We start from the raw sequence: 13,969 nt of genomic DNA, 5'->3' as shown, positions 1-13,969 counted from the left end.
GATCTTTTCATAGTTCAGCTTTTGGTTTCATTTTTTTCTTTGGCGTTTTTCCAGTCTCTATTTTAAAAATTTCTCCTCTAATCTTTATTATTTCCATCCTCTTGCTTGCTTGTTTAGTTAGTTCTTCATTTTTAGTTCCTTAAGCTGGAAAGTTATGTTGTTGATATATCTTACTTATTTTATAAGGTAAGTGTTTATCACCATGTTTACTCCTTAGCCCTGCTTTTGTTACGTCCCATAAGTTTTGATATGTTGTATTTTGTTTTCATTTGTCTCTAAGTATTTTCTAATTTCTCTTGATTTCTTCTTGGTCCTTTGGTTGCTTAAGAGTGTGTTGATTTTCACAAATTTGTGGATTTTCTAATTCTACTTTTGATACTGATTTTTGACTTCATCCTGTTGTGGTTGGAAAAGATAGTTTGTATGATATCTATATTTTTAAATTTTTTGAGACTTAACTGTAGCCTAACATATGGTCTATTCTAGAAAATATCCCACATGCACTTGAAAAGAATGTATGTGCTGTTGTTGTTGGGTAGAGTGTGTTGTATATGTCTGTTGAGTCTATTTGGTTTATTGTTTAAATTCTCTATTCCCTTATTTATCTCTTGTTTGGTTGTTATATCCATTATTGACAGTGGGATATTGAAGTCTCTGTTATTGTAGAATTGTCTGTTTCTCCCTTCAATTCTGTCAGTTGTTGCTTCATGTATTTTAGTGGTCTATCATTAGGTGTATGAATGTTTATAATTGTTATATCTTCTTGCTGTATTAGGCCTTTTTATTAATATATACTATTTTTCTTTGCCTCTTGCACCTTTCTGATTTAAAGTATATTTTGTCCAATGTTAGTATAGCCACCCTTTGTTCTGTTTTAGTTACTGTTTGCATGGAATATCTTTTGCCATTTATCTACTTTCAGCCTATTTGTTTCTTTGTATCTAAAATGAGTCTCTTGGGAGGGGGAAGGGTAAGCTGGGACAAAGTGAGAGAGTAGCACTGACATATATACACTACCAAAAGTAAAATAGATAGCTAGTGGGAAGCAGCTGCATAGCACAGGGAGATCAGCTCAGCGCTTTGTGACCACCTGGAAGGGTGGGATAGGGAGGGTGGGAGGGAGACACAGGAGGGAGGGGATATAGGGATATATGTATACATACAGCTGATTCACTTTGGTATACAGCAGAAACTAACACAACATTGTAAAGCAATTATACTCCAATAAAGATGTTAAAAAAATAAAAGAAGGTATTCAAAAAATAAAAAAATAAAAAAACGAGTCTCTTGAGGACAACATATAGTTAGATCATGTGTTTTTATCAGTTCTGCCAATCTCTGTTTTTATTGGAGAATTTAAGACGTTACATTAAGAGTAATTGATGATAAGGAGGGACTTCTGTCGTTTTGCTAATTTTTTCTACATGCCTTGTAGCTTTTTTATTTCTCATTCTCTGAATTAGTTTTCTTTTGTGTTTAGTTGATTTTATTTTGTAGTGACATGTTTAAATTTCTTTCTCATTGCGTTTTGATTATATTTTAGAGCTATTTTCTTTGTGGTTACCATGGGGATTACATTTAACATTCTAAAGTTATAACATACTAATTTGAATTTATACCAGCTTAACTTCAATAATATAGAAAAACTATGTTTCTCTATAGCTTCAGCTTCACTCTTTTTGGTTACTGATGTTACAGAATAACATCTTTATACATCGTGTGCCTAAAAACATAAAGTAAGAATTTTAAAAATTGCATCAGTCTCTTAAATTATGTAGAAAATTAACTTTGGAGTTATAAACCAAAGTTATAATAATCCTAGCTTTTATAATTGCCCATGTATTTATCTTTATGAAGATCTTTTTTTTTTATATGGCTCTGAATTACTTTCCGTTGTCTTTTCATTTCATTCTGCCTGACTTCCTTCATCAGTATGAACTTCCTCAGGTTTTATGTATCTGGTAATGTCTTAATTTCTCCTTGAAGGAGAGTTTTACAGAATATAATATTCTCGGTTGTCTGCTTTTTCTTTTCTTTTTTTCTTTAAAAATATTTATTTATTTGGCTGCTCCAGGTCTTAGTTGCAGCATGCGGGCTCTTTGTTGTGGTGTGTGGGATCTTTTAGTTGCAGCATGTGAATTCTTAGTTGTGGCATGTGGGATCTAGTTCCCTGACCAGGGATTGAACCTGGGCCCCCTGCATTGGGAGCATGGAGTCTTAGCCACTGGACCACAAGGGAAGTCCCTGCTTTTTCTTTTAACATTTTGAATATATTAGCTTGCTAGCTTCTGGCTTCCAATGTTTCTGATGAGAAATCTGCTTATATACTTATTGAGGATACTTCGTATGTGGTGAGTCACTTGTGTCTTGCTGCTTTCAAGATTTTCTCTTTGTCTTTGACTGTCCAAAGTGTCTTTATGTGGATCTCTTTGAGTTTATCTTTATGGTGTTTGTAGAGCTTCTTGGAAGTTTATGTTCATGTCTTTCATCACATTTGGGGAAGTTTTCAGTTACTAATTTTTCAAATACTCTGCCCCTTTTCTCTCTCTTCTCCTTCTGGGACTCCCACAAGGTGTATGTTGGTCCACTGGTTTATGTCCAACAGATACCTTACTCTGTTCATTTTTTTTCTGTCATTTTTCTTTCTCTTCCTCAGACTTGATAATTTCCATTGTTTTGTCTTCAAGCTTGATTATTCTTTCTTCTGCCTGTTTAAAGCTGTCTTTGAATCCTTCTAGTGAATTTTTCATTTTAGATATTGAACTTTTTGTCTCCATAATTTCTTTTCAGTTTCTTTATAGGTTTTGCATCTCTTTATTGATGTTTGTATTTTCTTTATATATCGTTTTGTTGACTTTTTCCATATCGTCCTTTAGTTTTTTGAGCATCTTTTTTGTTTTTTTTGTTTTTTTGGCTGCACCATGCTACATATGGGATGTTAGCTCCCCGACCAGGGATCAAACCCATGCCCCCGGCATTGGGAGTGCGGAGTCTTAACCACTGGACCCTCGAAGCATCTTTAAGACAGTTGTTTAGTGTCTTTCCTTAGTAGATCCACCATCAGGTCTTTTCCAGGCATAGGTTGTTAGTTTATAGTTTTCCTTTGTATGGGTTATACTTTCCTATTATTTGTTTTTGTTTTGTTTTGTTTTGTTTTAGTGGAAAACTGGACTTGTGAATCTAATAGTATGGTAACTCTGGAAATCGCATTCTCCTCCTTCCCCAGAATTATCTGGTTTTTGTTTTTGGTGTTGGTTTTGTTTTTTGATGTTGTAGTCTGCCTTTGGACTTAGGATCAGCCTGAGGTGTAAACTTAAGTTCTTCTCAGGTGTTTTCTCAGTCCATGCCTTACCCTGGACATGCATTGTGGCTTTCTTTTTTTTTTATAAGTTTATTTATTTAATTTATTTATTTGATTGTGTTGGGTCTTTGTTGCTGTGCGTGGGCTTTCTCTAGTTGCAGTGAGTGGGGGCTACTCTTCGTTGTGGTGCGCGGGCTTCTCACTGCGGTGGCTTCTCTTGTTGTGGAGCACGGGCTCTAGAGCGCAGGCTTCAGTAGTTGTGGCTCGCGGCCTCTAGAGCGCAGCCTCAGTAGTTGTGGCGCATGGGCTTAGTTGCTCTGCGGCATATGGGATCTTCCCGGACCAGCGCTCAAATCCATGTCCCCTGCATTGGCAGGCGGATTCTTAACCACTGTGCCACCAGGGAAGCCCATGCATTGTACCGTTTTAATTTTTTCTGTATATGCAGTTGGTTTTGAACATCATAGTCTTTTTTTTTTTTTAAAGGCTCTATTATTTTATTTTATTTATTTATTTATTTTAAAATTTTATTTATGGCTGTGTTGGGTCTTCGTTTCTGTGCGAGGGCTTTCTCTAGTTGCGGCAAGTGGGGGCCACTCTTCGTCGCGGTGCACCGTCCTGTCACTATCGCGGCCTCTCTTGTTGTGGAGCACAGGCTCCAGACGCGCAGGCTCAGTAATTGTCGCTCACGGGCCTAGTTGCTCTGCGGCATGTGGGATCTTCCTGGACCACGGCTCGAACCCGTGTGCCCTGCATTGGCAGGCAGATTCTCAACCACTGCGCCACCAGGGAAGCCCCAGCATAGTCTTTTTTAAAATCAATTAACTAATTAATTAATTTATTTATTTTTGGCTGCATTGGGTCTTCGTTGCTGTGCGCAGGCTTTCTCTGATTGCAGTGAGTGGGGCCTACTCTTCGTTGTGGTGCACGGGCTTCTCTTGTTGTGGAGCATGGGCTCTAGGCTCGCGGGCTTCAGTAGCTGTGGCTCAAAGGCTCTGTAGTGCAGGCTCAGTAGTTGTGGCGTATGGGCTTAGTTGCTCCGCAGCTTGTGGGATCTTCCCGGACCAGGGCTCAAACCTGTGTCTCCTGCATTGGCAGGCAGATTTTTAACCACTTCGCCACCAGGGAAGCCCCAATGTCATAGTCTTTAATGTCTGGCTTTCAAAGGGGATAAAGAAAAAAGAAAAGGAGGAGGAGGCCACTGGCTGTTAAGTGAAGAGAGTTGTAGCAGTGGGGTAGGTGCAACAAAAATGGCCACCTGCCGCTTTGTCTTTATATCTGTGACTAGAAGCTGCAATGTGGAATCAGACCACAGATTCTTTTTTTTTTTTTTTAAACTTTGGGTTTATTTATTTATTTATTTATGGCTGTGTTGGGTCTTTGTCTCTGTGCGAGGGCTTTCTCTAGTTGCGGCAAGTGGGGGCCACTCTTCATCGCGGTGCGCGGGCCTCTCATTATCGCGGCCTCTCTTGTTGCGGAGCACAGGCTCCAGACGCGCAGGCTCAGTAATTGTGGCTCACGGGCCTAGTTGCTCCGCGGCATGTGGGATCTTCCCAGACCAGGGCTCGAACCCGTGTCCCCTGCATCGGCAGGCAGATTCTCAACCACTGCGCCACCAGGGAAGCCCCACAGATTCTTAATATTTTAGGATACAGTCAGTTTTGCCCACCTTGGCTCTCACAAGCTGCTCCCACAAGAAGGTGTGTGCAGCTGCCTGCCATGTAGTTGGAGGTGGAGGATGGGTAGCTATTAATCTGCTAAGAAAAGGAATTGATGAAAAATTTCCTTCCAAGTCCTTCCCCTGGAAGTTGCAAGCTTTCTATAGCTTCTTATCAGACAGACTCTACCTGTGTAGTTGTTGTCTAGCTGGGGAGATAGAATCTTGGTGCTTTCTTAGTCTTCCATCTTCTCAGATTCTCAATGTTTACGTTAAAAAAAATTGAGATATAAATGACATTAAATTGTTTTCAGATGTACAACACGATTTGGTATTTATTTATATATATTGAAAAATGATATCACGGTAAGTCTAGTTAACATCAATTCATACAAGTTTTTAACATTTCATTTTTCAGGTATTTGTTGCTAGTATACAAAAATAAGATTAGATCTTTGTATTTTTATCTTCTTAACTTGGGATCTTGCTAAATCATTAATTGTAGAAGGATTTTGGTGGTTTGTTTTTTTTTTTTCCTATACATTTTAAAGTAATAACTAGGATTATTACTTATAACATTATACCAGAACATATAAGATTTTTAGAAATTTCATGTAATGTCTGAAACATTTATATTAACATATTTCCATACAAATACAAATATAAGATTTTCAGAAATTTCATGTAATGTCTGAAACATTTATATTAACATATTTCCATACATATTTCCATACAAATACAAATATAAGATTTTTAGAAATTTCATGTAATGTCTGAAACATTTATATTAACATATTTCCATACAAATAACCCAATGAAAGTTTAGTATTAGTTGTTTTGTTTGTTTTTTTATACTGCAGGTTCTTATTAGGCATCAGTTTTATACACATCAGTGTATACATGTCAGTCCCAATCGCCCAATTCAGCACACCGCCATCCCCACCTCACCGCAGTTTTCCCCCCTTGGTGTCCATATGTCCATTCTCTACATCTGTGTCTCAACTTCTGCCCTGCAAACCGGCTCATCTGTACCATTTTTCTAGGTTCCGCATACATGCATTAATAAACGATATTTGTTTTTCTCTTTCTGACTTACTTCACTCTGTATGACAGTCTCTAGATCCATCCACGTCTCAACAAATGACTCAATTTCGTTCTTTCTTATGGCTGAGTAATATTCCATTGTGTATATGTACCACCTCTTCTTTATCCATTCGTCTGTTGATGGGCATTTAGGTTGCTTCCATGACCTGGCTATTGTAAATAGTGCTGCAATGAACATTCAGGTGCATGTGTCTTTTTGAATTACGGTTTTCTCTGGGTATATGCCCAGTAGTGGGATTGCTGGGTCATATGGTAATTCTATTTTTAGTTTTTTAAGGAACCTCCATATTGTTCTCCATAGTGGCTGTATCAATTTACATTCCCACCAACAGTGCAAGAGGGTTCCCTTTTCTCCACACCCTCTCCAGCATTTGTTGTTTGTAGATTTTCTGATGATGCCCATTCTAACAGGAGTGAGGTGATACCTCATTGTAGTTTTGATTTGCATTTCTCTAATAATTAGTGATGTTGAGCATCTTTTCATGTGCTTCGTGGCCGTCTGTATGTCTTCTTTGGAGAAATGTCTATTTAGGTCTTCTGCCCATTTTTGGATTGGGGTGTTTGTTTCTTTCATATTGAGCTGAATGAGCTGTTTATATATTTTGGAGATTAATCCTTTGTCCGTTGATTCATTTGCAAATATTTTCTCCCATTCTGAGGGTTGTCTTTTCGTCTTGTTTATGGTTTCCTTTGCTGTGCAAAAGCTTTGAAGTTTCATTAGGTCCCACTTGTTTATTTTTGTTTTTATTTCCATTACTCTAGGAGGTGGATCAAAAAAGATCTTGCTGTGATTTATGTCAAAGAGTGTTCTTCCTATGTTTTCCTCTAAGAGTTTTATAGTGTCCAGTCTTATATTTAGGTCTCTAATCCATTTTGAGTTTATTTTTGTGTATGGTGTTAGGGAGTATTCTAAGTTCATTCTTTTACATGTAGCTGTCCAGTTTTCCCAGCACCACTTATTGAAGAGACTGTCTTTTCTCCATTGTATATCTTTGCCTCCTTTGTCATAGATTAGTTGACCATAGGTGCGTGGGTTAATCTCTGAGCTTTCTATCTTGTTCCATTGATCTATGTTTCTGTTTTTGTGCCAGTACCATATTGTCTTGATTACTGTAGCTTTGTAGTATAGTCTGAAGTCAGGGAGTCTGATTCCTCCAGCTCCATTTTTTTGCCTCAAGACTGCTTTGGCTATTCGGGGTCTTTTGTGTCTCCATACAAATTTTAAGATGATTTGTTCTAGCTCCGTAAAAAATGCCATTGGTAATTTGATAGAGATTGCATTGAATCTGTAGATTGCTTTGGGTAGTATACTCATTTTCACAATGTTGATTCTTCCAATCGAAGAACATGGTATATCTCTCCATCTGTTGGTATCATCTTTAATTTCTTTCATCAGTGTCTTATAGTTTTCTGCATACAGGTCTTTTGTCTCCCTAGGTAGGTTTATTCCTAGGTATTTTATTCTTTTTGTTGCAATGGTAAATGGGAGTGTTTCCATAATTTCTCTTTCAGATTTTTCATCATTAGTGTATAGGAATGCAAGAGATTTCTGTGCATTAATTTTGTATCCTACAACTTTACCATATTCATTAATTAGCTCTAGCAGTTTTCTGGTGGCAGTTTTAGGATTCTCTATGTATAGTATCATGTCATCCGCAAACAGTGACAGTTTTACTTCTTCTTTTCCAATTTGTATTCCTTTTATTTCTTTTTCTTCTCTGATTGCCGTGGCTAGGACTTACAGAACTAGGTTGAATAATAGTAGTGAGAGTGGACATCCTTGTCTCGTTCCTGATCTTAGAGGAAATGCTTTCATTTTTTCACCATTGAGAATGATGTTTGCTGTGGGTTTGTCATATATGGCCTTTATTATGTTGAGGTAGTTTCCCTCTATGCCCACTTTCTGGAGAGTTTTTATCATAAATGGGTGTTGACTTTTGTCAAAAGCTTTTTCTGCATCTATTGAGATGATCATATGGTTTTTCTTCTTCAATTTGTTAATATGGTGTATCACATTGATTGATTTGCGTATATTGAAGAATCCTTGCATCCCTGGGATAAATCCCACTTGATCGTGGTGTATGATCCTTTTAATGTGTTGTTGGATTCTGTTTGCTAGTATTTTGTTGAGGATTTTTGCATCTATATTCATCAGTGATATTGGTCTGTAATTTTCTTTTTTTGTAGTGTCTTTGTCTGGTTTTGGTATCAGGGTGATGGTGGCCTCATAGAATGAGTTTGGGAGTGTTCCTTCCTCTGCAATTTTTGGAAGAGTTTGAGAAGGATGGGTGTTAGCTCTTCTCTAAATGTTTGATAGAATTCACCTGTGAAGCCATCTGGTCCTGGACTTTTGTTTGTTGGAAGATTTTTAATCACAGTTTCAATTTCATTACTTGTGATTGGTCTGTTCATATTTTCTGTTTCTTCCTGATTCAGTCTTGGAAGGTTATACCTTTCTAAGAATTTGTCCATTTCTTCCAGGTTGTCCATTTTATTGGCATAAAGTTGCTTGTAGTAGTCTCTTAGGATGCTTTGTATTTCTGCGGTGTCTGTTGTAACTTCTCCTTTTTCATTTCTGATTTTATTGATTTGAGTCCTCTCCCTCTTTTTCTTGATGAGTCTGGCTAATGGCTTATCAATTTTGTTTATCTTCTCAAAGAACCAACTTTTAGTTTTATTGATCTTTGCTATTGTTTTCTTTGTTTCTATTTCATTTATTTCTGTTCTGATCTTTATGATTTCTTTCCTTCTGCTAACTTTGGGTTTTGTTTGTTCTTCTTTCTCTAGTTTCTTTAGGTGTAAGGTTAGATTGTTTACTTGAGATTTTTCTTGTTTCTTTAGGTAGGCTTGTATAGCTATAAACTTCCCTCTTAGAACTGCTTTTGCTGCATCCCATAGGTTTTGGGTCGTCGTGTTTTCATTGTCATTTGTCTCTAGGTATTTTTTTGATTTCCTCTTTGATTTCTTCAGTGATCTCTTGGTTATTTAGTAACGTATTGTTTAGCCTCCATGTGTTTGTCCTTTATACGTTTTTTTCCCTGTAATTCATTTCTAATCTCATAGCGTTGTGGTCAGAAAAGATGCTTGATATGATTTCAATTTTCTTAAATTTAGTGAGGCTTGATTTGTGACCCAAGATGTGATCTATCCTGGAGAATGTTTCGTGCGCACTTGAGAAGAACGTGTAATCTGCTGTTTTTGGATGGAATGTCCTATATATATCAATTAAATCTATCTGGTCTATTGTGTCATTTAAAGCTTCTGTTTCCTTATTTATTTTCAATTTGGATGATCTGTCCATTGGTGTAAGTGAGGTGTTAAAGTCCCCCACTATTATTGTGTTACTGTCGATTTCCTCTTTTATAGCTGTTAGCAGTTGCCTTATGTATTGAGGTGCTCCTATGTTGGGTGCATATATATTTATAATTGTTATATCTTCTTCTTGGATTGATCCCTTGATCATTATGTAGTGTCCTTCCTTGTCTCTTGTAACATTCTTTATTTTAAAGTCTATTTTATCTGATATGAGTATAGCTACTCCAGCTTTCTTTTGATTTCCATTTGCATGGAATATCTTTTTCCATCCCCTCACTTTCAGTCTGTATGTGTCCCTAGGTCTAAAGTGGGTCTCTTGTAGACAGCATATATATGGGTCTTGTTTTTGTATCCATTCAGCCAGTCTGTGTCTTTTGGTTGGGGCATTTAATCCATTCACGTTTAAGGTAATTATCAATATGTATGTTCCTATGACCATTTTCTTAATTGTTTTGGGTTTGTTTTTGTAGGTCCTTTTCTTCTCTTGTGTTTCCCACTTAGAGAGGTTCCTTTAGCATTTGTTGTAGAGCTGGTTTGGTGGTGCTGAATTCTCTTAGCTTTTGCTTGTCTGTAAAGCTTTTGATTTCTCCATCAAATCTAAATGAGATCCTTGCCGGGTAGAGTAATCTTGGTTGTAGGTTCTTCCCTTTCATCACTTTAAGTATATCATGCCACTCCCTTCTGGCTTGCAGAGTTTCTGCTAAGAAATCAGCTGTTAACCTTATGGGAGTTCCCTTGTATGTTATTTGTCATTTTTCCCTTGCTGCTTTCAATAATTTTTCTTTGTCTTTAATTTTTGCCAATTTGATTACTATGTGTCTCGGCGTGTTTCTCCTTGGGTTTATTCTGTATGGGACTCTCTGCGCTTCCTGGACTTGGGTGGCTATTTCCTTTCCCATGTTAGGGAAGTTTTCGACTATAATCTCTTCAAATATTTTCTCTGGTCCTTTCTCTCTCTCTTCTCCTTCTGGGACCCCTATAATGCGAATGTTGTTGCGTTTAATGTTGTCCCAGAGGTCTCTTAGGCTGTCTTCATTTCTTTTCATTCTTTTTTCTTTAGTCTGTTCCGCAGCAGTGAATTCCACCATTCTGTCTTCCAGGTCACTTATCCGTTCTTCTGCCTCAGTTATTCTGCTATTGATTCCTTCTAGTGTAGTTTTCATTTCAGTTATTGTATTGGTCATCTCTGTTTGTTTGTTCTTTAATTCTTCTAGGTCTTTGTTAATCATTTCTTGCATCTTCTCAATCTTTGCCTCCATTCTTATTCCGAGGTCCTGGATCATCTTCACTATCATTATTCTGAATTCTTTTTCTGGAAGGTTGCCTATCTCCACTTCATTTAGTTGTTTTTCTGGGGTTTTTTCTTGTTCCTTCATCTGGTACATAGCCCTCTGCCTTTTCATCTTCTCTATCTTTCTGTAACTGTGGTTTTTGGTCCACAGGCTGCAGGATTATAGTTTTTCTTGCTTCTGTTGTCTGCCCTCTGGTGGTTGAGGCTATCTAAGAGGCTTCTGGTGGTTTCTTAGGATTGACCGTGGACGTGATTACATTGTCTGAATTAAGATGGTTTTGGGGAATACTGTGGAGGTCCACTGGTTAGGACTTGGCGCTTTTGCTGCCAGCCCCCACCCCCCACCAAAAAAGATGGTTTTAATTTTTCTGTACTGTTTACTTTGCCTTTTCTTTGTTTTCCTTGCAGCATCATGCTGGCTAGATCTTTCAGTACAATCTGAATGGAGGTGGTGAGAATGGACATTTAGATATTCCCACACATATTACGATAGTTGTAGGATTTTCATAGATTTCGTCTCTCAGGTTTACAAGTCCCTTTTCTGTTTTTAACATCTTTATCGGAGTATAATTGCTTTACAGTGGTGTGTTAGTTTCTGCTGTATAACAAAGTGAATCAGCTATACATATACATATATCCTCATATCTGCTCCCTTTTGCGTCTCCCTCCCACCCTCCCTATCCCACCCCTCCAGGTGGACACAAATCACAGAGATGATCTCCCTGTGCTATGTGGCTGCTTCCCACTAGCTATCTGTTTTACATTTGGTAGTGTATATATGTCCATGCCACTCTCTCACTTCGTCCCAGCTTACCCTTCCCCCTCCCCATGTCCTCAAGACCATTCTCTATGTCTGCATCTTTATTCCTGTCCTGTCCCTAGGTTCTTCAGAACCTTTTTTTTTTCTTTTTTTAGATTCCCTATATATGTGATAGTATACAGTATTTGCTTTTCTCTTTCTGACTGACTTCACTCTGTGTGACAGTCTCTAGTTCCATCCACCTCACTACAAATAACTCAGTTTCGTTTCTTTCATGGCTGAGTAATATTTTATTTATATATGTGCCACATCTCTTTACCCATTCATCTGTCGATGGACATTTAGGTTGCTTCCATGTCCTGGCTATTGTAAATAGAGCTGCAATGAACCTTGTGGTACATCACTCTTTTTGAATTATGGTTTTCTCAGGGTATGTGCCCAGTAGTGGGATTGCTGGGTTGTATGGTAGTTCTATTTTTAGTTTTTTAAGGAACCTCCATACTGTTCTCCATAGTGGCTGTATCAGTTTACATTCCCACCAACAGTGCAAGAGGGTTCTCTTTTCTCCACACCCTCTCCAGCATTTATTGTTTGTAGATTTTTTGATGATGGCCATTCTGACTGGTGTGAGGTGATACCTCATTATAGTTTTTTTTAAAAAAAATATTTATTTATTTATTTGGCTGTGTTGGATCTTCGTTTCTGTGCGAGGGCTTTCTCCAGTTGCGGCAAGCGGGGGCCACCTTCATCGCGGTGCGCGGGCGTCTCACCATCGCGGCCTCTCCTATTGCATAGCATGGGCTCCAGACGCTCAGGCTCAGTAGCTGTGGCTCACGGGCCCAGTTGCTCCGCGGCATATGGGATCCTCCCAGACCAGGGCTCGAACCCGTGTCCCCTGCACTGGCAGGCAGATTCTCAGCCACTGCGCCACCAGGGAAGCCCCTCATTATAGTTTTGATTTGCATTTCTCTAATGATTAGTGATGTTGAGCATCCTTTCATGTGTTGACAATCTGTATATCTTCTTTGGAGAAATGTCTGTTTAGCTCTTTTGCCCATTTTTGGATTGGGTTGTTTGTTTTTCTGATACTGAGCTGCATGAGCTGCTTGTAAATTTTGGAGCTTAATCCTTTGTCAGCTGCTTCATTTGCAAATATTTTCTCCCATTCTGAGGGTTGTCTTTTCGTCTTGGTTATGGTTTCCTTTGTTGTGCAAAAGCTTTTCAGTTTCATTAGCTCCCATTTGTTTATTTTTGTTTTTATTTCCATTTCTCTAGGAGGTGGGTCAGAAAGGATCTTGCTGTGATTTATGTCATTGAGTGTTCTGCCTGTGTTTTCCTCTAAGAGTTTGATAGTGTCTGGCCTTACATTTAGGTCTTTAATCCATGTTGAGTTTATTTTTGTGTATGGTGTTAGGGAGTGTTCTAATTTCATACTTTTACATGTAACTGTCCGGTTTTCCCAGCACCACTTATTGAAGAGGCTGTCTTTTCTCCATTGTATATTTTTGTCTTCTTTGTCAAAGATAAGGTGACCATATATGCGTGGATTTATCTTTGGGCTTTTTATCCTGTTGTATTGATCTATGTATCTGTTTTTGTGCTGGTACCATACTGTCTTGTAGTATAGTTTGAAGTCACGGAGCCTGATTCCTCCAGCTCCATTTTTCTTTCTCAAGGTTGCTTTGGCTATTCGGGGTCTTTTATGTTTCTGTACAAATTGTGAAATTTTTTGTTCTAGTTCTGTGAAAAATGCCATTGGTAGTTTGACAGGGATTGCATTGAATCTGTATATTGCTTTGGGTAGTTTAGTCATTTTCACAATGTTGATTCTTTCAATACAAGAACATGGTATGTCTCTCCATCTGTTTGTTATCATCTTTAATTTCTTTCATCAGTGTCTTACAGTTTTCTTCATACAGGTCTTTTGTCTCCTTAGGTAGGTTTATTCCTAGGTATTTTATTCTTTTTGTTGCAGTGGTAAATGGGAGTGTTTCCTTAATTTGTCTTTCAGATTTTTCATCATTAGTGTATAGGAGTATAAGAGATTTCTGTGCATTAATTTTGTATCCTGCTTCTTTACCAAATTCATTGATTAGTTTTGGTAGTTTTCTGGTAGCATCTTTAGGATTCTCTATGTATAGTATCATGTTATCTGCAAACACTGACAGTTTTACTTCTTCTTTTCTGATTTGGATTCCTTTTATTTCTTTTTTTTTCTGATTGCTGTGGCCCAAACTTGCAAAATTATGTTGAATAATAGTGGTGAGAGTGGGCAACCTTGTCTTGTTCCTGATCTTAGAGGAAATGGTTTCAGTTTTTTACCATTGAGAATGATGTTGGCTGTGGGTTTGTCATATATGGCCTTTATTATGTTGAGGTAAGTTCCCTCTATGCCTGCTTTCTGGAGGGTTCTTATCATTAATGGGTATTGAATTCTGTCAGTATCTTTTGCTGCATTTATTGAAATGATCATATGGTTTTCTTCAATTTGTTAATATGGTATATAATATTGATTGATTTGCGTATATTGAAGAATCCTTG

General features: G+C 37.8%; 1 protein-coding gene and 2 long non-coding RNA genes across 11 annotated transcripts in view; 1 reads left to right on the top strand and 2 right to left on the bottom strand.

The window, feature by feature from the left end:
- Positions 1-4,624, bottom strand: part of LOC309614904 — a 28,372-nt gene extending 23,748 nt beyond the window's left edge. The window contains exon 1 of the long non-coding RNA XR_014236459.1: positions 2,493-4,624. This is a non-coding gene — a long non-coding RNA (uncharacterized lncRNA). The remainder of the gene's footprint in view (positions 1-2,492) is intronic.
- ZMYM4 (zinc finger MYM-type containing 4) overlaps positions 1-13,969 on the top strand; it is a gene marked incomplete at its 5' end in the record, with an annotated part of 178,656 nt that overhangs the window by 27,735 nt on the left and 136,952 nt on the right. The gene's annotated exons all lie outside the window — the stretch shown is intronic.
- Positions 5,602-13,969, bottom strand: part of LOC309614902 — a 166,989-nt gene continuing 158,621 nt past the window's right edge. The window contains exon 2 of the long non-coding RNA XR_014236458.1: positions 5,602-7,108. This is a non-coding gene — a long non-coding RNA (uncharacterized lncRNA). The remainder of the gene's footprint in view (positions 7,109-13,969) is intronic.

This window comes from Balaenoptera borealis (genome assembly GCF_965194805.1).
Source record: "Balaenoptera borealis genome assembly, chromosome: 1".
Lineage (NCBI taxonomy): Eukaryota > Metazoa > Chordata > Mammalia > Artiodactyla > Balaenopteridae > Balaenoptera > Balaenoptera borealis.
This window is presented reverse-complemented; position numbering and strand designations above follow the sequence as displayed.